Source organism: Trichechus manatus, unplaced genomic scaffold (genome assembly GCF_000243295.1).
Source record: "Trichechus manatus latirostris isolate Lorelei unplaced genomic scaffold, TriManLat1.0 scaffold00028, whole genome shotgun sequence".
In the NCBI taxonomy this organism is placed as follows: Eukaryota; Metazoa; Chordata; class Mammalia; order Sirenia; family Trichechidae; genus Trichechus; species Trichechus manatus.
The window spans coordinates 872,410-893,275 of record NW_004443964.1 but is presented as its reverse complement, the minus strand read 5'-3'; the positions used below and the strand labels follow the sequence as shown (position 1 = coordinate 893,275).

Genomic DNA, 20,866 nt, shown 5'->3' with positions numbered 1-20,866 from the left:
AAAGCTGAGAGAGACGAGAGGGGAGAGACGGAGGAAGCTGAGGAGGAAGACCTGAAACGCAAAGCTGAGAGAGACGAGAGGGGAGAGACGGAGGAGGCTGAGGAGGAAGACCTGGAACGCAAAGCTGAGGGAGAGGAGAGAGACGGAGGAGGCCAAGGAGGAAGACCTGGAACACAAAGCTGAGAGAGAGAGAGGAAAGAGACGGAGGAGGCTGAGGAGGAAGACCTGGAACACAAAGCTGAGAGACAGAGAGGAGAGAGATGGAGGAGGCTGAGGAGGAAGACCTGGAACACAAAGCTGAGCGAGACGAGAGGGGAGAGACGGAGGAGGCTGAGGAGGAAGACCGGGAACGCAAAGCTGAGACAGAGAGAGGGGGCACCTGCCGTGAAGATTACGCTAACCCTGGTAGTAATACTTGACTAGATAAAAGTAAAACGAGCAACGGAATCTGTTTGGGAATGAAATAGACAAGCTAGTAGCAGTAAGAATAAAGAAGACATGATAAATCCAACAGAAAGAATCACTGATTAAGACCCATGAACAACAGGAAGAATTTAAAGATGACTTCAAAGTTTAGACCCGAGGACAAATCAATGTCAAAAAGACAAACAATCCACTTTTGAAAGAAAATGGGCAAAAGTCCAGTACACTTCACAAAACAATGTGTGTAACGGCCAACATCCCGTGAAAAGATGCTGAGGGAATTAAACATTAAAACCGTAATTAAATTCCATCTCACACCAACTCGAGTGAAAACCAGAGAGGCGGCCTTCACTGCCAGCAGTGCTGCAGGACCTCTGGATGCTCGTCTGCTCTAGGGGGACCGTAAAGTGATGCAGCCCCTGTGGAGACCCGATGAACTAAACTCTGTGTCTGGGCAACATCATGCCAAGGTTTGCCCAAAGAAAACGTGCCCATGAAAAGACTCGTCCCAGTATGCTCACAGCAGCCTTAGTCGTAACAGGGAGGACAGTGGAAAAACAGGCAAGTGTCTCATAACTGCTGCCAGAACGCTCATCAGGAGTTTGGTCATGCTCTCTCCCCGACAGTACAAGAACATAGGGCATTCAGGCATGTCCCAAAGGATGGGGTCCCAGCTACACAGCTGCTGCTCGGACCTGGCATGGCCGGGGCACCTCCTCTGCATAGCTGCGGAGGACTCCCCTCTGCAGGCAGCACCCATGCCCATGTGTCCTCCTGCTCGCTAGTTTTCAACATCACTGCAAACACCACTGCAAAAAATACTCCTAAATCCCAAAGGCAAAAAGGCTGGCTCTCTAGAGGATTCCACTTTTATTCCCACCCGCCGTGTTCGAGTACCTGCACTGTTGCTACATACTGTATAGAAGTCTCCCAGCTGTGCTCACGTGCTGTAACTTTTAGTGAGAGGGGCGCTTCTTGGTACGTTCTTCTCGCCGGACTTCTCCCGCACTTTTAATGTCAAAGTCTATAAGGCCCTTGCCAGTTTTCCTCACGGGTGGCTGTTTGCCTCTTACTGATCTCTCTCCACCATCCGTGGGTGAATGACCAATTGTCCTAATGCAATTTACTGTATAATTTACTTTCTCCAATAATTCGAAACGCTATCTTTATCATATAATAAATTCTCGCTTCTACAGGCGTCTTTACGGACTTGCTATTTCATGGATCCATGCTGATTCAGTTTTAGATTACAGGCAAAACGGTGAAAAAGGTACAAAGTTCCCATATACCATCCCACACCCGGTTTCCCCTATTTTAACATCTTTTATTAGAACAGTCTATTTGTCACAACTAATGAACCAATGTTGATACATCAGCATTAACTGAAGTCCACGCAGGGTGTTTACATAAATTATTTGGAATTTTGCATGGGAGAGTTGTCTTTTCTCCCACTTATTTATTCAGTCATTTATTTATATCAGTATGGACTCATGGATATTTACTTGATACTCTGGGTTACAACCTGGAGCCCTGGTGACACAGTAGTTAAGAGCTTGGCTGCTAACCGGCCTTTCCCCCTTCTCCGGCCACGTGGATTGTTCAGTCCCCGCACCCCCATCATCAACAGTGCCATCAGGGACATTCTCCAATGTGTCTACTGGAAAAATTCTTAAACACGAAATTCTTGATCATATCTTGTTTTGTTCCAAGTACAGATTTAGGAACACAGTTGCTGGGTCGTAGGGTATAAATTATTCAGAGCCCTGGTGGCACAGTGGTTAAAATGCTCAGCTGCTAACTGAAAGGTCGGTGGTTGGAACCCACTAGTCACTCTGTGGGGAAGACTACAGTATCAAAGACACTACGGTGCAGTTCCACTCTGTCCTAGTGGGTCACTGAGTTGGAACGGACTCGATGGTAATGGGTATTGTCTTAGTCATCTAGTGCTGCTACAACAGAAATACCACAAGTGGATGGTTTTAATGAAGAGAAGTTTACTTCCTTATAGTCAAAGTAGGCTAAAAGTCCAAATTCAGGGCGTCAGCCCCAGGGGAAGGCTTTTTCTCTCTGTCAGCCTTCTTCTCTTCAGTGTTCCCCCGGACTAGGAGCGTCTCTGCGCAGGGACCCTGGTCCAAAGGACGCGCTCTGCTCCCAGCACTGCTTTCTTGACGGTATGAGGTCCCCCTGTCTCACTGCTCACTTCTGTCTTTTATATCTCAAGAGATTGCCTCAGGACACAATCCAGTCTTGTAGATCCAGTCCTGCCCTACTAACACAACTGCCACCCATCCTCTCTCATTAACATCATAGAGACAGGTTGACAACATACAGGAAAATCACACAGTATCAGGAATCATGGCCTAGCCAAATTGATACACACCATTTTTTGGGGGACATAATTCAAACCATGACAGGTATGATTTTGGTTTTTCATACAAGATAATGCCAAGTTGTTTTCCAAAACAGATAAACCAATTTACACTCCTATCAGCAGTAAGTTCCTGCAGACCCACACTGTCTCCAATACTTAGTATTATCAGAACTCTTATCAATCTAGTGAATGTAAAAGGAGCCCTGGGGGTGCAGTGGTTAAGTACTCGGCTGCTAACCAAAAGGTTGGCCGTTTGAACCTGCCAGCCGCTCCATGGGAGAAAGATGTGGCAGCCTGCTTCTGTGAAGATTTCAACCTTGGAAACTATGGGGCAGTTCTACCCTGTCCTATAGGGTCACTGAGTTGGAATCAGTTGGACAGCAATTGGTATAGTAGTGCATATAAAATAGTGTCTCTCTGAATTCTTCATTTGATCTTCTCATGTAATTATCGGCCATACGTTTCCCTGTCTCTGAAATGCCTGCGCATGTCCTTTTGCCGATTTCTTCTATCAGGGTGTCTTTTTCCTCTTTTATTTATAGCAGTTCTTTACATATTCTGGATATACTGTGGGTTTTAAGTGAGGCAAATAACCTCTCTCAGTTAATGGTGTATTTTTTCATTTTGGGGGGAGTCTTTTTTAATGAAAAAATGTGCTTCATTTTAGTGGTGCAGAAGATACTAATCTTTTCCTTTATGAGTAATTCTGTTTGTGTCCTTCACAGGAACTTCTTCCTGACATTACAGCAGAAAAAGCAGCTCTTTTTTTTTTTAATTGTAGCAAATATATACAGTAAAAAAATCTGATGTTTTTCAGTGCGCAATTCAGTGACATTAATTACATTCACCATGTTGTGCAGCCATCACCTGTCCATTTCCAAGTTTTCGTCATTCTGAACAGAAATTCAGGGCCCCTTAAGCAGTAAGAACCCATCCTCTCTTTCTCCCAGACCACAGTCACCACTGTTAAGTACTTGTCTCTGGGCACTTGCCTCTTTCTACTCTACATACTTCACGTACGTGGAGTCACACATTGGTCCTTTGTGCCTGGCTCATTTCACTCAGCATGACGTCCAGGTTCATCCATGTCGCAGAAATTCGTTCCTCTTTACAGCTGAGTAATATTCCATTGTGTGGACAGACCACACTCCATTTATCCATCATCTGCTGATGGACACTTGGGTTGTTTGCAACTTTTGGCCACTGTGCATAGTGCTGCAACGAACACTGGGGTACCCTATCATTTTCTTTGAAAAGTTTCAAAGTTACTTCTACCTCTGGTCAAGATGGAGTAACAAGGACCCAATAATCAAAACAAAACATATGAAACATGGGAAGGTGGTTTTTAAGACACTTGACATCAAGCAACAAGTGCCACTGGTGCCCAACAGATGGGGACAAAGACCACCCGGCTCACTGCCTTGAGCGTGTTGGCAGCCTCAGTGCAGGGAGGGAACTCAGGTGCAGCCACTGGGCTCCCGAAGATGAGGGACAGAGCTGAGCTCAGAGAACAGACTATCAGAGAGAAGACAGCTGCACAGAGAGAAGCCCCCAGATGTCTGCACAGGGCACCCCTCAGGTACTCAGCAGGTACAGATCAGCATGCCGAGGAAACTACCAGAGGTCAGAAAAAGAACTACCTGGAAGGATTAGAGGGAACAGGCCACTGCTCACACAGGGTTGGGAGCAGTGCCTGCTTCTACCAGCCAGACTCGAAAAACTCAATTCACAAGGAACTGGATAGAATGTTCAGAAAGGTTTTGTGTCTGTGGTGTGGAATGATTACCGTGGACTCAGCAATGCAGTGGACCGACCTAACAAATCATAAAAGCAAGAACTGAATGGATCTACGTAGCATAACTTCACCCCAGAACAAAACTCAAGAAGAATTTATAGAAATACAAAAATATTCAGCACGCATGAGGATAAATTTCACAATGTCTAGCATCCAATCAAAGATTACCACGCATGCAAAGAAGCAGCAAAACACAACCCGTAACAAGGAGAATAACCAACCAACCAAAACTGACCTAGACTTGACCCAGACGTTAGAATCAGCAGAGAAGGGCGTGAAGAGTTATCGTTAACAAATAATTAAATCTTATATGTCAAAAAAGTTAAATAGAGGAATGGAAGGTCTACAAAAAAGATCTAAATCAAAATTTTACAGATGAAAACTATAATATCTGAGATGAAAAACACACTAGGGTGGAATTAATAGCAGATTATAGAGACTGCAGAAGAAAAGACTAGTGAACTTGAAGGCACAGCAATGGAAACTATCCAAAACGAAACAAAAAAAAAAGACGAGTGAGCTGTGGGACAACTCAAAGCCATCTGATGGTGATGTAACTGGACACCTTGAAGGAGGAGGGGGGACAGAAACCATGTTGGAAGAAATAATGGCTGAAAATTATCCAAGGTGGATGAAAACAATAAATCAACAGATCCAAGACGCTCAACAAACACCAAGCAGAAGAACCGTAAAGATCACACATGACAGCATAAAAGCAGCTGTGGGGTGGGGGTGGGGGGAGGAGACGACGCAGTCCTACAGAGGAACGAAGGTAAGGATGACAGCAGAATTCGTGTCAGAAACAACGCAAGTGAGAAGAAAGATGAGCAACTGAAAAGTACTGAAAGAAAAAAACTGGCAACCTACAAAACTACAGATTGCAAAAGAAAAAAACAAAAAAACCACAACTCTGAAAAGCGAAGACAGTCTCAGGTATAAAAAAGTTGAAGACGTCATCCTCAACAGACATGCACTGCTACCTACGCTCAAGGATGTCCTTCCCGTAAAAGGAAAATGGCGCCAGATGGAAATCTGAACCTACACAAAGGAATGAAGAGCACTGGAAATAATATGAAGACACACAGAAGAGTCTTTAAATTATTTAAACCTCTTTAAAAGTTATGACTTTCAGCAAAAACAACGTTATCAATGAACTACAGCCGCGTCAACATGGCGAGAATCTCAGGAATATGGTGGGGGAAAGTTACAGAATACACACAGTATAATTTTATTACATACGTTCAAAACCTGGCAGCATCTCCCTCGTGTAACAGCATGCCTTCTCACGGCTCCTAAGACTCGGGGGCTGATACAGGGAAGGTGAGGCCCTCTAGCTCCAATGCCGTCTCTTGGCCAAGATAGTAAGTTCCTTTGCCCCGTGCTCCATTCTAAGCAGACTCTCAGCTAAAAAAATCAGCTGGTGCCAGAGCACCAGCAAGAATCAGCTGTAGAAGCCACTAGACTAGCAAGACAGCTCCCTCTAATACAAGGGTGAAGAAACTTACGGCCATAGGCTTGACATTTTGTGGCTCTGTGAGATCAGACATCTGGCACAAGCAATGATGTGGAATCTGAAACGGACCTGGGATCCCTGAGTGCCACCCTGGTGCTTCTGCGAGAAGCAGGAAAGGTTTTTGAGCAGCACCAGTGTACTGGCCAAGCTGGGCCGCCAGTTCACCTCCTAAGGCACAGAGATGGCATGCACAAGACATCACGGGAGATACCGCGCTTAACTCAGCTAGCTGTAGTTCTGAGTGTTTGATACTTTTCCCTCACAGGGTCAAAAGATACCCAAATAAACACTTGTTGTTAGGTGCTGTCGAGTGGCTTCTGACTAATAGCAACCCTACATACAATAGAACGAAATGCTGCCCAGACCCGTGTCATCCTCATAAACGTTGTTATGACTGAGCCCCTTGTTGCAGCCACTGTGTCAACCCATCTCATTGAGGGTCTTCCTCTTTTGCACTGACTCTCTAGTTTACCAAGCATGATGTCCTTCTCCAGGGACTGGTCCCTCCTGATAACATGTCAAAAGTATGTGAGACAAAGGTCTTGCCATCCTTGCTTCTAAGGAGCATTCTAGCTGTACTTTTTCCAAGATAGATTTGTTTGTTCTTCTGGCAGTCCAGGGTATATTCGGTCTTCTTCACCAACACCATAATTCAAAGGCATCAACTCTTCTTCAGTCTTCCTTATTCATTGTCCAGCTTTCATATGCATTTATGAGGAGACTAAAAAACATCATGGCTTGGGTCAGGTGCACCCTTGTCCCTAAAGTGACATCTTTGATTTTTAACACTTCAAAGAGGTCTTCTGCAGCAGATCGGCCCAATGCAATGCGTTGCTTGATTTCTGGACTGCTGCTTCCATGGGCGTTGATTGTGGATCCAAGTAAAATAAAATCCTTGACAACTTCAATGAAATTTCCATTCTTCTGGAATTCCCATTTTCTCTTTATGATGTTGCTTACTGGTCCAGTTGTGAGAATTTTTGTTTGATGTTGAGGTGTAATCCATACCAAAGGCTACAGTCTTTGATCTCATCAGCAAGTGCTTCAAGTCCTCTTCAATTTCAGCAAGCAAGGTTGTGTCATCTGCATAATGCAGGTTGTTAATGAGTCTTCCTCCAATCCTGACGCTGCATTCTTCTTTATATAGTCCAACATATCGGATTATTTGCCGAAGTATGGTGAAAGGATACAACCCTGACGCACACCTTTCCTGATTTTAAACCACGCAGTATCCCCTTTTTTTTTTGAACTACTGCCTCTTGGTCTATGTACAGGTTCTGCATGAGCACAATTCAGTGTTCTGGAATTCCCATTCTTTGCAATGTTATCCATAATTTGTTATGATCCACACAGATGACAATGTTTGCATAGTCAATAAAACACAGGTAAACATCCTTCTGGTGTTCTCTGCTCTCAGCCATGATCCATCTGACATCAGCAATGATATCCCTTGTTCCACATCCTCTGCTGAATCCGGCTTAAATTTCTGGCAGTTCTCTGTCAATGTACTGCTATAGCTCTTTTTGAATTATCTTCAGCAAAATTTTACTTGTATGGGATATTAATAATATTGTTCAACAATATCCACATTCTGCAGGATCACCTTTCTTTGGAATGGGCACAAATATGGATCTCTTCCAGTCGGTTGGCCAGGTAGCTGTCTTCCAAATTTCTTGGCATAGATGAGTGAGTGAGCTATTCCAGCACTGCTTCCATTTGTTCAAACATCTCAACTAGTATTCCGTCAATTCCTGAAGCCTTGTTCTTTGACAATGTCTTCAGTGCAGCCTGGATGTCTTCTTTCAATACCATCAGTTCTTGATCATATGCTACCTTCTGAAATCGTTGAACATTGACCAATTCTTTTTGTTACAGTGACTCTGTGTATTCCTTCCAATTTCTTTTGATACTTCCTGCATCATTCAGCATTTTACCCACAGAATCCTTCAACATTGCAACTCGAGGCTTGAATTTTTTCTTCAGTTCTTTCAGCCTGAGAAATGCTGAGCATGTTCTTCCCTTTGGGTTTTCTAATTCCAGGTCTTTGCACATGTCATTATAATATCTTATACTTTGTCTTCTCCAGCTACCCTTTGAAATCTCCTGTTTAGCTTTTACTTCATCATTTTTTCCATTCGCTTTAGTTACTCTACTTTCAAGACCAAGTTTCAGTCTCTTCGGACACCCATTTTCTTTCAGTCTTCTTAATGATCTTTTGCTTTCTTTCTTCATGTAAGACGTCCTTGATGTTATTCCACAACTCGTCTAGTCTTGGGTCATTAGTTTTCAATATGTCAAATCTATTCTTGAGATGGTCTCTAAATTCAGGTGGGATATACTCAAGGTCATACTTTGGCTCTTGTGGACTTGTTTTAATTTTCTTCAGCTTCAACTTGAATTTGTGTACGAGCAATTGACAGTCTGTTCCACAGTCAGCCCCTGGACTTGTTCTAACTGATTATATCGAGCTTCTCTATTACCTTTCCACAGATGTAGTTGATTTGACTCCTGTGTATTCCATCTGCTGAGCTCCACGTGTACAGTCGCCGTTTATGTTGTTAAGAAAAAAAAGTCTTTTCCGATGAATAAGTTACCGGTCTTGCAAAATTCTATCGTGGGATCTCTGGCTTCGTTTCTATCACCAAGGCCATATTTTTCAACTACCGATCCTTGTTTCCAACTTTCGCATTTCAATCACCAGTACTTACCTATGCAGCTTGATTGCGTGTTTGATCAATTTCAGACTGCAGAAGTTGGTAAAAATCTTCAATTTCTTCATCTCTAGCATTAGTGGTTTGTATATAAATTTGAATAACAGTTGTATTAACTGGTCTTCCTTATAGGCGTGTGGGTATTATTCCATCACTGACAGTGCTGTACTTTAGATCTTGAAATGTTCTTTTTGACAATGAATGTGACACTGCTCCTCTTCAATTTGTCATTCCCAGCCTAGTACACCATGACTGTCTGATTCAAAATTGCCAATGCCAATTCATTTTCAGTTCACTAACGCCTAGGACATCGATCTTCAAGCATTACATTTCATTTCTGACAACTTCCAATTTTCCTAGATTCATACTTTGTACACTCCACATTCCGATTACTAATGGGTATTTGCAGCTGTTTCTTTTCATTTTGAATCTTGCCGCATCAGCAAATGAAAGTCCTGAAAGCTTTACTCCATCCACGTTATTAAGGTTGACTCTGCTTTGAGGAGGCAACTCTTACTTACCCAGTTTTACTCTGAGTGCCTTCCAACCTGAGGGGTTCACCTTCCAGCACTATTACCAGACAATGTTCCACTGCTATCCATAAGGTTTCCACTGGCCAATTTTTTTCAGAAGTAGACCACCAGGTCCTTCTCCCTAGTTTTTCTTAGTCTGGAAGCTCCACTAAAATCTGTCCACCATGGGTGACCCTGCTGGTATTCGAAATACTGGTGGCATAGCTTCCAGCATCATAGTAACATGCAAGCTACCACAGTATGACAAACTGACAGATCAGCATAGGAGTATATGCTTAGGGGCAAAAAACAGGCAGAGTCAGGTGTGAGAAAGTGTTTCCACTGTCATTCATGACAAGTTTCAACGTAAATGTGGGACTCAGCATTACTGCAAGTAGAATTCTCGTCAACGGTTTTCAGCAATTTAGCCTTAAAAAGATCACAAATAAAGCTGTCGAAATGTTTCCAATGTCATTATTTAAATTTTAAAAAACAAATTCCTTGTGGAGTGACAGAGAAAACTAAAAACAAAAAATAGCACATAAGGACTGGCAGACAGACACCCCGTGGAGGGGCACAGACTGGAGGGTGGGGGTTATCTGTGTTCATTTTCATATTCTTCATGCCTTATATTGTGTGTTTTTTTGCACTGTAAGATATTTCTTTAAAAAAGACGATGACTATCTGAATGAGCAAGCAACCATGAGAAAAGAGACAAAAGGTGGAGATAAGAAACCTTTGTTGGGACCTGTCCAGCAAAAGAGATGAAAGAGAAGGCACCCCCAGGCTGAAGTGAGGCCCGTTTCTCCCACTAAAACCACCGGGGTAGCCACCGTCCTACTATCCACACACACACCCCTCTCCTGTCCCCACCACGCCTGCCGCCAGTCTTCACAGAGCAGCTGCACACTGAACAAATGCTCTCGACTGTGGGCTATCAGGAGGAGGGAAGGCCCACAGCTGCTTTCTGGAGATACCATACTGGAACGAGCAGCCGAGGCTGTGTCTAGGTTTTGCCTGGCAGTCCACTTCGTTCTGATAAAAGTCTGGTATCTATTCAAGTCCATCACCAGTCAATCAGTTCTGCTCCTCAGGTATGTACCTTCCTAACCAGGTCTGTGAGAGGTGGAAACATCTGGGCACACTCCCGACAGCGCAATGCCACGAGGGCACTGCCGCTCCTCCCGGGAGCTGGGAAGCGCACGTTCAAATCCGTGTCCTTTGGAAAGTTACCAAGGCTTCCTGTGCCTCAGTTTCCTCATTCACAACATGAGAATGACCATACCAGAACCTACCACACAGGACTGCTGTGGACAGTGAATGGGCCAAGCCACCACCACCAGGAACCACTTCTAGCCATCCTGACACTGGTGTTTCCTTGCTAAATGCTGATGCCTCAGACTCCCCTGACCAAGCCCGGCTGTCCTGGCTGTCCGAGCACTGTGAGCCGGGGGCCAGCACTGCCGTCTGTGCAGGGTGTTTCCCAGACAGTTTCCACGCCACAACGTGCTCGACAGGATGGTGAGGAGCCACTGGGCTTTGAGCTCCTCCTCCAGTGCGGTGAGTATGAAAACCCAATCAGTGTAAGTGGGACTAGAACTCGGTGCCACTACTGGATTTGTGCATAAAAAGACGACAACCGCATTCAGGTCTGCGGTCACTTCCAGAAGACAAGACCACCAGCACGCCTACTAGAGATGTGCTGCAGAGGGCTGGGCTAACAGCAAGGCAGGCCTTTCTTGGCACCTGGGACTCCTGCACCTACTGGTCCCTGAGCTGTGGCTCAGACAGCGCGAGCTCAGGGACCATCACGAAGAGTGCACACTCTCCTGGCCAGTCTGCATTCTGACAGAGATCTTCACAGTATCTTCTACGTGCACACTTCCTCGAGAAGATACACAGGCAAGATCAAGAAAGCGAGCAGTTCTCTACCTTCTAAATCCAAGGGAGATGTCTGGAGACATTCCTGGTGTTGTCACCTGGAGAGGGGAACTGTTCACCGTCCTGCAGTGCGGGGGACGACCTCCCCCACAGAAGGCAAATGTGCCAAGGCCGAGGGCCTAGCTCTCAACGGAACAGACTCTTTTCTGCTCAGAGTCCTAGTCCGCTTGGCCAGGTCCTGTCCTAGGCTTTAGGCCATCACTGCTCTTCCCTCTGCCTTGGTGCCCTCAGCTTGCAAGTTCTCACGGTGATGGTGCTCCTCAAAACTTTAGCTGATAGATTTTACTCAACCCCCATCATGAAGCCACACCCTGCACCACCTCCTCCTACTCTGTTCCTCACCATCTCGGAAGTCATGCAAAAGAGTCCCTAACGCCCTGACTGAGGCCGCAGGGGACCCACAGGAACTCAAGACACCCCCCCACCCCGAGGGCCGGCTGAGAGCCAGGGGCTCTTCTGCTCACTGGACAGATGGGACACCCCTCCTCTCTGTCAGGGGCCACAAAGGATGTGTAGGTTGCACATCTGGGATGTATGTTTCTAACACCAGCACAGATTAAATGTCTTTTGTTGAGGAGAGATGTCAAAAAGCCAAATCAGTCTTCCCTTTCCACCTGGCAAAGGGGCTAATAAGGGCTCTAAAAACAAGCTTCCCTTCAGTAAAGTACTGAGGAAGTCTATACTTCACCCTCCAAAATACAGGTCCACGTGGAAAGTACCACGGGGCTCGGAGGGGTCTCCCGGGGATGTCCAACTCTCTGGTCAGTGCTCAGGTTCGAAGCCCTCTTTGCAAACAGCACGGGGGTCAGGCGGAGGCTGGGCTTCGCATGTGCGTTGGCAAGTAGCCCCAGGTGCCACCATCATGAGGCAGTGCCCTCAGGGCCAAGACCCCAACAACACTGCCCTCTGCTCCACGAGCTCAACTAGTTGAAGTTCAAGTAGTGAGATCAGGGTGGGAATGCCGTGGCCCACGTCCGGCCCACGTCCGCCATCAGGTACTGAGGCCCTAAGGAGAGACAGCGTCCATCTCACAGAGCAAGCGCATAGTTGAGTAAGAAGGGGCCGGGATCACCGCGTTCAAGGCCAGAGGGTCTCACCCCCACAAGCAGTGAGTGTGTGTGCGGCCAGGCTCATACGGCAGGAAGGCTTCCCCGGTGGGACACATACCCTGGGGCCACCAGATGACCAGCAGGTGACATGCACAAGCAGCACCAAGGGCATGTGTTCACTTTCTAATGTGCACTTGAAAGCCTGAGATTCACAGGAAGCCTTGATTCCAAAGACACTACTCCTTACTATGACGCCAAGGAGCGTTCAAGCCGAGTGTAAGGTCACTCCTCTTTGTAGCTGAGACGTCTCTCAGTGAGACCACAAGGACTGGCCAGGGTGGGAACACCCTCCTGCCCCCCAGAAACCGCAGCCGCCCCGTAGGGCACTCCCCGTCACAGACAAGCCTCTCTTCAGCAGCTGAAGACATACCTCCTCCCTGCATCATCTTGTAGATCTTGCTCTCGATGTGCAGCTGAGGGTGTTTGGTTTTGACACATTCAAGCTTGATTGCAACTTCTTCTCCTGCAGCAATGTCCGTACCTTGGGAAAGAAAAGAAGAAAGTCAGTTACACACCCAGTGACCCTGTGTCGCACCACACCAGGGAGATAAGAGCATGGCCTGACTTTTCCAAGGAGCCAATGACCACCTGTGAAGAGCTGTCCTCACTCACCCAGGCAACAGGAGCTGGTGGAGGTGCACACCCACCCACTCCCACACGCATCCACTCAGGCCATGTGTGCCTTCCTGGGCCCCACAGTCCCCGTTTCTCCATGCTCCCTTTCTGTGCCCATGGAGGTATGTGGGAGTTCTTTCTCTGGAGGAGCTGTGCTTTTACCAAACACCCACCCAACTTCATACTGTATGTCCACAAGGTGGCAGGGTTCATTGCTAGCCTGCCCCCAAGCCTATCAAAGACCCCAGAGCAGATCAAGGGCTGACCGGACAGGGTCAGCACAGCCTGCTCTCCTGGAGGCCAAAGGTCACCATGGATTTCTCACTGACCAGAGAGATGGACCTGATTTCAGAGCCCTCAACGGTGGTGCTACCTGGGCAGGTGAGTTTACACACACCTTCAATGTTAGTTCTCAGACTAAAACTGGCAATACCTCCGTTATCAGCCCGTGAGTCTGGAGGTGGGAGTGAGAGTTTTTATCCAAAGATGTCCTATCTCTGATGTCCTCCAGCAAGGAACCACAAATCTGACCCCCCACCAACAGAGACACTGACAAGCTGCAAGCTGAGCCAAAGCCTCATCTCTAAGACCTCCCCTCCATTTGCTGCAGATCATCAACACGCTCTAAGTGAAGAGAATGAGAAGTCTTACCCAGTGACACCTAGCCCCTTCCTCTCCTCCTCCTCTCACAGCTCCTTCTAAGGACAGAACACGTCACTCCCTCCCAGCTCTCTCAGCAGACCAGGTGGAAACTGGGCCACCTTCTTCCCAGACTCACTGGGCAGGCCAACCAGCCAGCCAGAATCAGCCTTTTTCACAAGGCAGCTGTGCAGATGGTGGGTGAACAGTCACGAAGCCTGCTGAGATCCCAGATGAAAGGCACCAAGTTAGGTCAGCGAGCGTGAGAGCAACAAGGGGACCTCCAGGAAAAGCCACAGCTGATCTTGACATTCACACAACCAGTGAACACGCAAAACCATGGAGAGACAGAGTGCCCATAAGATGCAGCCTGCTTCTAGCAAGCCTGGATCGACATCCATCGGGAGTGCCGGGTCCGTGGAACCACCACCACGTGATCACCGTGGCGACCAGGCTAGACTCAGGGCCTCACTCTCCCTTCCACAGGGACTCTGAGCACTCAGAAGAAAGATAGGTAATGCACTTTGGTCTTCCTGTCTGCAGCTGGACAATCTATCCAATTACAAGACAAATGACTTCATCGTGAAATGTACTGTGCAAACGAAAAATGAACTCAGAGTTCCTGCGAGGACTTGGAACTTTAAACTGAACTCAGCCCAGGAGGGAACAAGGGATGAATCACACCATGACATCAGACTCCTGGCACTCCTGGGCATGAGTGGCCAGCCCTGGCAACAGCACTCTGATCCTCCGAGCATGGGAGCACTGCTACCCTTGCCAGCTGGCAGGTCCTCAATGACATGGCAGCCCTGGGCCGCCCAGGACCAGCACCTTCCAGAAGGAGAAGAGCAACGTTAACTCCACCTTTCTGTGGCCGATGCAGTTAGTACCTAGTCATCCTGCAGCGCGGACAGTCTTGGGGCGAAGGACCGCTGGCCGCTCTGGGACACAGAGCGAACCGCACCCTCTACGTGCAGGCCCAGACACCGAGACACCGTATGCTGTGCCCCCAACACAAGATCTCACATGAAGGGTGCCCCGAGTTTGAGGACGAGCTAACTAGCAGAGGCTGGACAAAAGCCCTGCCCAGCACAGCTGCAGCAAGTCCGGGCTGCCTCCTCCAGAGCCCTCGCCCGCAGGGCAAACGCCAAGCAGCAGAGCCACAGGGTCTGTGCGCTCCTCGGGCACCAGCTATCACGGCACCCCAGCAAGGCAGAGACCCACTACCTGCAGGCCTGCGGCCCTCTCCCGACACCAGGGCTGGCGTTGCCCCATGTACCCCACCAGTGAAGCCGCTCCAGGGGCAAGGCTCAGACGCTGCCAGGGCACGAGGGGATGAGCGCGGGGCCTGCGAGCAAGCACCCTGACGCTGCTGCACACTCCCGTCTCGTTTTACGTGAGACTGGGCCTGCCACAGAACAGAGACTACAAAAGCGCTCCTCTGTAAGAAACAGGCATCTAAAACACAGGGCTCAGCTCTGGGGTCCAGACTCGGGACAGCTCAAACCAAGTAACACGCAAGTGTTTGTTTAGGTCGTGGGTCACCCAAACACCTCGGACCCCTTGTGCGCGCATCAACGGGCAAGGGTCTGCCCTAGATAGGGCGCCCAGTTACCAGATGGAGACGCTAGTCTATATCTAGACATCAGTCCTAGAAAAACAAAATCACGTCCTTCCAAGTTGTGCCGACCAAAGCTGACAGAGAACTAAGTGAACCCAGCCCACAGCTTGAGGAGTCCCTGGAGGTGTAAATGGTTAATGCGCTTGGCTGCTAACTGAAAGGTTGGCCGCTCAAGTCCATCCACAGGCATCTCGGAAGAAAGGTCTGGTGGATCTACTTTCGAAAAGTCACAGCCACTGAAAACCCTATGGAGCACAGGTCTGCCCTGACACACACGGGGTCGCCACGAGTTGGAGCAGACTTGACAGCAACTGGATCTTTTAACTCAGAGCCCAACCCAACCGTGGGACAGGAAGGGAATTCTGGACACCAGCCTGGGTGTTCCCGATTCTCCTCAAGGACCGTCTTATCAACAAAGAAGTAGGGAGACTCCTCGGAACAGCAGGGCAAAGATCGCTCCCGCGGGGCAACTGGCACTGAAGTAGTGCAAAGCAGTACCACTGCTCATTAGGCTCGCTGAAGGAAAACACAGCTCCCCGGTAAACGGAAGCCACAATCCCCAAAGAACGTGGGGAGATGACCGTTCCCCTTCGGGAAGCCTGGCTTGGTTAGCCAGCAACCATTCTGGAACACCTGTGTCTCACCTCTGCTAGGTGCCGCGGAGCAGAACCAGAATCACGCATGAAGCTTTAGCTCCCAAAGGTGCCTGTGAACGTCACGAAGTGGTACTGCACAGTCCACCTGAGTGTCGAGCAAGAAGACAAACGGACACTCTGGTAAAGCGATGCAGTGACAGGCTGAAGCTGTAAACGTCAGCAGCCGGCGAGAAAAACACACCAGACACGGACCAGAAGCCAAGCCCCCGGCACAGCCCTGCTCTGCCCCCCTGCCTCCCAGTGCTCAGTGCCCGGGGCAAGTCACTGCTCACCCACGGCACCACGTGGCCTCCCCGCGTGGCCACCTGGGGTGTCCCTCTCCCGTGGAGCACTCACACCGGTCGCACTGGAGGGTGGAAAACACAGCCCACCGCGAGAATCCTGGTCTTTTTACCAAATCTACAAATGGCGCACTGCCGATAAAAGAAGGGGCTCTGCCCCCCACCCCCACCAGGCATTGCCTCCAGCAGCAAGCAGGCCCCAGTGGGTGGCGCCTGAGGGCAGGGCAGGGGCCAGGCAGGCCAGGTCCCATGTGCCCAGCTCTCTGCGAAGGCATGCCACAGGGTCCCCCAGCCTGCCCTTCTCAGGAGCCTTCCAGATCTCGCAGGCTCACAGGGAGGTGGAGTTGGGATTGAGACCGGCCTTTCTGAGGTCCCACAGTGGTCCAGGTGCGGTGCATACTTTCTGAGGCCTGGATCCTGGAGAAAGAACCTCTGTGCAGTGGTGATCTGGGGTTACAACTCTAGAAGGCTCAAAGGCCAGCCTGCAGCCCTCATGCTCCACCTGCGCAGCAGGCTGCTCGGGAAGGCGAGCCAGCACTAGGTCTTCTGGCTCACAGAGTGCTCAGCAAACACAGGGATGGACTCCCCTCCTCATACTCTCAAACACCTGCAAGCACTGAAAGTCCCAGCTGGACCCCCAAAGCCAGAAAGCCAGTCTCAAAACAGGGTGAACCCTACCTGGAGGAGTCCAGAGCTCTCTGACTAAATTTCAGAGTGACGGCAGTAAGAATGATCTTAATCAAAACCTTACTAAATACACATGAGCAGCTTTTCAGGATGACGACTCAACTCATTCACCTACCTGCCTACACAAATGCAAAGCGATGGCATGGGTGACTCAATGTATCCCAGTCTGGGTTCAGCCTCTTGGATTCTTCACCATAGTATACGGTGACTCTGCTCCAACCCACCGACCTAGCCATGTCTTACTCAAGCTAACAAGATCACTTTGCTTTTCCTCGGTGGGGTAGCATGTAGCCCCCCAGGACCCAGACAATGAGTCAAAAGCAAATGCTGTCTGACTAGAAATAAACTTGTCCTGCCTAGTCCCACACAGGAGCCCTGGTGCCGCAGGCGTTAAGAGCTCGGCTGCTAACAAAATGGTCGGCAGTTTGAAATCCACCAGCCGCTCCCTGGAAACCCTATGGAACAGTTCTACTCTGTCCTATAGGGTCGATACGAGGTGGAACTGACTCGATGATACATTACAGCAATAGACCCACACAAGTCATGGGCTGCCTGGGTGCACCAACTCAAGTATTGGGGAGCCACAGCCCCCACCTCAGAACACAGAGGATGGGCCTGAGAGCAGACCCCTCGAGGCCGGTACCCCATCTGTATCAAGCACCCACCCTGGGTCCAGCATGAGGGAAGCCCAAAGGAGCAACAGTAACTAAGCAGGCAGCTTCCTGCCCCACCAAGCTTCCAGCCTTGTGGGAAGAGGACACCCCTTTGTGAACTCAGTGGAAACAACTGTGCAACTTGATGGTCTGAATTTATCTTGTGAAAGCACAAAGCTATCTGGCAAGGTCTCAGACAAGAGGAGAGAAAGTTTCAGATCATCTACTTCTGAAGCCCGTGTAACGGTGGATAATGTACTGGCTTCTCAGTATAGCTCCCAGATCCGAGGTTAAGACTTTCGCCAGAATCTATTCTATAAATAAGGCAAACAGCTTGCATTTAGCCAGCACTGCACTCCCAAACAGGCTGAGAATGTACCCACTGACTCCTTGGGTATAAATATTTAAGTAGCAGAATCCAAAGCATCTCTCCAGCGGCGTTTCCTCAGTAAGGCAGAAGTCTGGTCCACAGGCATCCACACAGCACGCGATGCGGTGAGCCTGTAGATTAACCAGGTACCAAGAGCAGTAGGGGGCTACCCAAGCATGTCAACCACAAGGTCCTGGGTTCCCTCCTCAGTAAAGAGCAGAGGGTGAGCACGGACTGGGCTTGTCTGAAAGACCAACCCAGAACCACTGCACACTGAGGAAAAGACAGCAGTTCCCGTCCCTCCCTAACAGGCACACCCGCTAAAGAGAACCGCCTAAGCGGCCACTCAACAACAGACCATGTTTGCCCCGAGGTTATGCAACAATTCTTCCTGCACGCTTGCTGGCTTGCCAGCCTCCTGTTCTCAAGTTCAGGAGGCTTGGAATAACTTAGGCACGCTTGCTTGGGAAAATGCAGAGAAACTTGGTTATTTTTCAATTCCCTACTTTAAGATTTAAGCCATTCTTTCACAACAAAGGATCCTGGACAGAGCTGGAGAGAAATGCAGAACAACATTCTAACTCACAAAAAAAAAAAAAAAAAAAAAAAGACCAGACTTGCTGGCCTGACAGACACTGGAGAAACCCCGAAGAGCATGGCCCCCGGACACCCTTTTGGCTCAGTGATGAAGTCACTCCCGAGGTTCACTGTTCAGCCAAGGACTGGACAGCCCCATGAAACAAAACAAGACTGGTGGGGCACAGCAGTCCAGGCACAGGGACTGGAGGGCAGGAGGGGACAGGAAAGCTGGTAACAGGGAACCCAAGGTTGAGAAGGGACATGTGCTGACATGTCGTGGGGTTGTTAACCAATGTCATAAAATATGTGTATTGTTTAATCAAAAACTACTTGTTCCGTAAATCTCCATCTAAAGTACATTTAAAAAAAAAGATTTAAGCCATTCTTTTGTTATATGCCTGTGGGTTGATGTGCATTTATTTTCTTTAATCCCACATTTCAGCTCTAGCTTGAGAATTGCAGGGCCCTGCTGGCACAGTGGTTAAGCGTTTGGCTGCTAACCAAAAGGTCTGCAGTTCAAATCCACCAGCCACTCCTTGGAAACCCTACGGGGGGGGGGAGTTCTACTGTGTCCTATAGGGTCGGTATGAATTGGAATCTACTCGACGAGAATGGGTTTGGTTTGGTTTTTGAGAAGTCTAACAGCCAAAACGCCAGACTCAAGACTAGAACTTTCTTACTAGTTTACTGGCTTCTAACTCTGTCCAGTCACCTAACTCTTTATTTCCAGGCACCTCGCTTAGGCCTCACTTGGTGCTCAGCCTGTCCTCAGCGAACACCCCGGGCCCCTACTCAGGGCCAAAGGACTCTCAAAGCCCTCCCTTCAGTCGGGGCGGGGGGACTAAGGTCACAGCCCAGAGGGGATCCACGGAGGGCCGTCCTGCAAAGTGCAGGAGCATAAAGAAGCGAGGAACCGGAGTCCCTAGGAGCATAACCCTGGGGTGTCCCCACCTCCACACCGCATTCGAGTTGTTTTGACATTTTCCCCACGTGTGTCAGACGCAGCCGTGAGCCGCATGGGGGCTGCACGGAAGGAACCGTGGCCTTTGTTTACTTGCGGGCGACATGCGGGCGTGGGGACTAACCCACGCCTGACCCTACTAGACAAGGCCGCAAGGGCAGCGAACCCCGCGCCCGGCCTCCTGGCCCTTCACCTGGGGCTGCGAAGGTTTCACCTGTGCGCGGGGCCAGCCGCGCCTCGCAGCCGACTTTCCGGCAGGCACGTCCCAGCATCAGAGCGCACCTGGCGACAGGGGCCTCGGGGGACACCGCCCCTCGAGCTCGCCGCCGCCCGCGACCCCCACGGGGCGCTCCTCCTCTCGGCGGCCGCTGTCCAGGCCCTGCCCAGTCCGGCGGCGGCACCGCTACTTCCGGCGTCGCGGACTTGCGGCCTCGGGGGCTGGGCCGGGCCGAGGGACCGAGACTGGGCCGGGGTCGCGCGGGACTCAAGGCCCGGAGACCGAGAAGACGGCCGAGCGGGGGTCAGGGCCGGGACACGGGCAGGCCCCGCTTCTCTGCCACCAGAGCCTCCAGGCGCCCCCCAGCTCCAGCACCGCGGCCAGCGGGGCCCCACTTCCCCGGCAGCTTGGACGCCGAGCTCGGTCTCGAGCTGTCGGGGCGTGGGGGGGGTCTCGAAGCGGGGCGGACTCAGGGAACAGGGCGCGGGTAGGGGTGCCCTCGCGGGGGTCCAGACCCTGCCACCCCGCCGCCCCGCCCCGGCGTCCTCGGGGCAGGGGTCTCGCCCCCTGGGGCCGGGTCCCGGGACGGGGGGAGGGGCGCCACAGCCTCACCGAGATAGATGTCTCCGAAGGAGCCGCTGCCGATCTTCCGGCCCAGCCGGTACCTGTTCCCGACTCTCAGCTCCATGGCTGCGGCCCGGCTCGCTCCTATCCTCCCGGCCGCTTCCTGGGTCTGAGCTCCGGGGAGGCGGCGCCGCTGCTGCCGCTACTGCGGGTCCGGCTGCCGGCTCCGCCCCCCTCACGGCCCCGCTTTCACCATCGCTTTCCGGCCGCCCCGCCGCTCCCAGCGCCTCAATACGGGGCGGATGGGACAGTCCGAGCGCCGCCGCCCCTGCTCCACCCCCTGCTGGCCCCTCTCGCCCTCTCCCCGCCGCGGATGGACTCGGATCTCCCGGGCCTAAATCCCCCTTCAGCTGCCTAAAGGAGCCGCCGCCATCGCGCTGTGACGTCACTTCCCCTAGCAACCCGGAGGGGCGGGGCCGTTGTGCCCGAGGGGCGGGGCCGGGGCGGGGCGGGAGGGGGCTTCGGGCATTGGGCACCCGATCGGGGTGAGGCGGGGGGCTTTGGGCATCGGGATAGGGTGGAGCAGGGGGAACTTCGAGCATTTGATCAGGGTGAGGCGGGGGTCTTCGGGCATCGGGACAGGGCGGG

At 50.4% G+C, this 20,866-nt stretch overlaps 1 protein-coding gene across 1 annotated transcript in view; it reads right to left on the bottom strand.

Annotated features, from left to right (window-relative positions):
• The window catches only part of CSNK1D (casein kinase 1 delta), a 33,397-nt gene extending 13,079 nt beyond the window's left edge, over positions 1–20,318 (bottom strand). Inside the window, exons 1-3 of the mRNA XM_023729181.1 lie at positions 20,267–20,318; positions 15,895–15,991; positions 12,746–12,856 (exon numbers count right to left, since the gene is read on the bottom strand). The gene's annotated coding sequence lies outside the window, so the exon portion shown is untranslated. The remainder of the gene's footprint in view (positions 1–12,745; positions 12,857–15,894; positions 15,992–20,266) is intronic.
• Between the last annotated feature and the right edge of the window lie 548 nt (positions 20,319–20,866).